The sequence below is a fragment of the Cyphomyrmex costatus genome, unplaced genomic scaffold, assembly GCF_001594065.2.
Source record: "Cyphomyrmex costatus isolate MS0001 unplaced genomic scaffold, Ccosl1.0 scaffold264, whole genome shotgun sequence".
NCBI lineage: Eukaryota > Metazoa > Arthropoda > Insecta > Hymenoptera > Formicidae > Cyphomyrmex > Cyphomyrmex costatus.
The window spans coordinates 222,271-226,237 of NW_017276736.1; the positions used below are offsets into that span (position 1 = coordinate 222,271).

At 33.4% G+C, this 3,967-nt stretch overlaps 1 long non-coding RNA gene across 1 annotated transcript; it reads left to right on the forward strand.

Annotated features, from left to right (window-relative positions):
- The first annotated feature begins 479 nt into the window (after positions 1-479).
- LOC108774581 (uncharacterized) lies at positions 480-925 on the forward strand. Its single transcript, XR_001940732.1, has 3 exons — positions 480-546; positions 630-784; positions 853-925. It is a non-coding gene; the product is annotated as an uncharacterized LOC108774581 (long non-coding RNA).
- The last annotated feature ends 3,042 nt before the right edge of the window (positions 926-3,967 follow it).

Here is a 3,967-nt window from a genome sequence, read left to right on the forward strand (position 1 = left end):
CACATATGTATATAAAATACGCAATTTATTTTATATGAAATTTTATTTTTTAAGTATGTTTTATCACACTGTTTATAATTTTATAACGTTACATAAGTAATTAATAAAATATAATAACAAATAAATCTCAAAAATATTTATTATTTTTTGTAGTGTGTTATTTTTTAAAATATTAATATTTTACTTTGAATATTTTTAATTTTACGATATCTATTATTTGAAATTTGGCGTTTTTTCCAATTAAGGATATGGCTGTAGGTCACGTGTTTCGTAAACCTCAACATCAAAGGTACCGACGCTTACTGTCGTTACTGGTTATACTGTGAAGACGGTCTTAAGTGCTGATTTGAGCTCGGACTATGAATACGGCCCAAAGAATTACTGGCTCAATGGATGGACGTCATACCTGCTAGTAAAAAAATTTCAAAATATTTCAAAATTTGTAGCAAACACTTCAGTCGATCATCATATGATGAAATTTCTGATAAACGTTATTTAAAGAACTATGCCGTCTCTTTAATTTTGAAGTATGATATTCAGAAAAATGTAAGTTCAAATACAATATGATGTGTGATATGTATTTTTTGTGAAATTTTTGATTTAGTTTAAAAATATTATATTTATTACAGGTTATACTCATCACTTGAATGAAATCCCAACATGTACTACAACTTTTGCATTTGAAGAAATTTCAATTGAAACACCTATATCATCAGTTCGTAATATGATGAAACGTCCACATTCGCCATCTCGTTCTCCATCACCCAGTGCAGAAATAAAAAAAGTAAGTTTTTCAAACATTGTTTTGTTAATTTCATTATTCAGAATTACGCAACTTTGTTTTGTTCGTAGAGAAAGGAAGCTGCTACTCAAATTTCTCCTCGGCATTTACGTCCATCAATGAAAGAAAAAAGTCAGGCACAAGAAATTCAAAAGCTTAAAACTAAACTTATAAGGAACACTACCCAAGTGTGATACTAATTTCCATAAAACTTTCCATAAAACTTGGTATCTTGGGGTTTTTTGGGTCGCCGATTTCAAATCTGAGGTCATATTTACAAAATTCAAAATGGCGGATCCAAAATGGCGGACCAAATTTTACAAAACTTTTTGGTTTTTCATAAAACTTGGTATGTAAACGGGTTTTTGGATCGCTGATTTAGAATCTGAGGTAAAATTTACAAAATTCAAAATGGCGGACCAAATTAGTTTTACTTAATATGTGCGTGCATATTATTATGCATTTTAGGGGTTTTTGAGCAATACAGGGGGTAGTTTCAACCCTTAAACCTTCTTCTTTGCTGATAAAAAAAAATACGTATCGATTATTTTTCCGAGTTCTAAAAATGTGCCAACTTGCAGCCAAATCGGCGTGTCACACTTGGGTAAAGACCTATAATGAAAGATGCGCCAACTGTCCCCCACCACTACTTCTGTCCGACATCTTGTACCCATACGTAACCTAACCCTTTCGTAATGATCATGTCAACAAAGTGGAGTTGGAGTACCAGAAGAAGAATCAGAGATGTTGCAAACTCTACAGAGGGAATGTACGATCGCATCCGAAATCATCAGATGTTTGAAATTGAAAAATAAAATACTTAAGAGCATTAAAATAATCCTACGAAATGAATCGAATGAAAAAGGCAATACATTTGATGGAACATATGATTGAATATAACAAATAAAAAAATAATTATACATGTTTATATATTTGAATATTGATGATTAATAAAATTTTCATATATTTGAGCAATTAGTGTCATTTTTAGCTTTAAATTTTATTTGAATCTAAACATTGAATGTTAAAATATTTAGAATAAATAATATCATAATATCATAATATTATATCATTATCATAATATTACATATTTCATAAAACAAGACCATACTTCGCAATTTTTACCTACATATTTTTATAACCATATACGTAACAGGCTCTCATCTTCTCACCTAGCTTGGCAGCGTCAGGCAGGTAAGGTTGGCACGGGTACGCATTGGCGGACCAATCACGGGCCGTTCGCGGTTGGCGCATCTTTCATTATAGGTCTTTACACTTGGGTAGTGTTCCTTGTTAGATATAACCATGAAGGAAGATATAAGGAGACTCCACTCGGTCTCGCTAGTCTACAAGACATGAACCCATTTTAGGTTTCGAGTTCCGTTTCCGATTCTCGACACTCGCAGCGCTCGTGAATTTAGTAGTGCTGCGCATAATGAGTGCGAGTAAGAGAAATGATCATTTCTCTTACTCGCACTCATCAGAATCGGAAGCTGAACTCGAAACCTAAAATGGGTCCACTTTTATTTTACGGAGTGGAGTCTCCTTATATCTTACTTCCTGGATATAACCAAGCAAGATTATTGACTGTGACCGCATTATTAAAGCAACTGAAAAGAGGTAATAGCTCTAATAATGCATTGGAAGAGATTTTATTGAGAAAATTTTCTGGATTCAATTTGGAACTTTTAAAAAATATTACTGATAATTATAAAGTAGCAAAAAAGCGACGATGTTATTCCAAAAAAATTAAAGAATTCGCTTCCACGTTATACTTTTATTCTCCGAAAGCGTACAAATTTGTACGATCGCAATATGTATATTTACCTCATCAAAGTATTTTGAAAAAATAGGTAGGAGAGTCCTCGTGCGAACCTGGACTTATAAAAGAAGTTTTTGATTTTTTGAAAGAAGAAACTAAAAAATCGGAGTTTGTTAGAGATGTAGGTTTAATATTTGATGCGATGGCTATATACGAACACAAGAGATTGTAGATAACAAGGAAAACACTTTGAGAGGTAGAGTCGACTATGGTAATGCAGCGACAGAGTTGAAATTGCAAATTAATTCTAACGATCTTGCCAAAGAGGTTTTAGCTTTCCAGATTGTTTTTTATAAACATGCATTCAAAATGCCAATTGCACATTTTTTCATAAACGGTATCACTGCCACGAATCATCAAAGTAAATTACTTGATCTCGCCATAAAAAAACTTTATGATGTCGGTATCACTGTATACACTTTAACTAGCGATGGAAGTCAGGTTAATCTCTCTACTTACGAATTCTTGGGTTGTAATTTTAAACTCGATGAAATGAAGACTTTTTTCAAGTATCTTAATCTGCAGACCGATATTCACGTAATAATGGATCCTTGTCATATGCTAAAACTCTGTCGTAATGCTTTTTATGATAAATTCATACAATCACCCCAGGGAACAATATCATTTCACTATATTAAAAAATTACATGCAAAAGTATATGCCTTTGTATTCTTATTAGAAGATCTTCCTATTCGAAACCAAGTGATTTAATTCTTCTTTAAAAAAATTATATCACAATTAATTTAAAAACAATGAAAAAAATTTATTTAAATAAAAAAATTTTTTATGTAAAAACACTTCGCGCTGCTAAAGTGAATAAGAAAAACAATGAAAACTATGTAAAAGCTATAACACAGCCCAACAAAATTTTCCTAATTTCACGTTGACTTACAAGTATAAGTCGATTCCGATAGGATTTTTTCCGCAGAATCCAAATATGCCTATAAAAATATTGAATTGGCTCTAGTTTTTAAACAACTGAAGATCAAAAGGGTCGAATCACCAAATTGCCAAATTTTGGGCGTCTATCAAAAAGGAACGAGCAACAATAAAATTGTCTTCCCGTGACGAAAAGAAAGCTCGAGTATTGTTCTTTCAAGATATGGAGCACGAAATTAGATGCAGTGAATTTTAAACACGTGTTTTCATGTGAATGTGTGCGTGTACCTGTCTCGGCATTACCAACGAGACGGACGCAGTATGACTTCTGATCCTTTCGGGATGCTGGACTAACGAGAGTCCTCCCCTCGCCTCTCACATGGGTACGTGTCAGTATGTGTGTGTGTGTGTGTGTGTGTGCGCGCGCGCGTGTGTCAGACGAACGCGCGCACACACGCACACGCGCACACACACACACAAATACA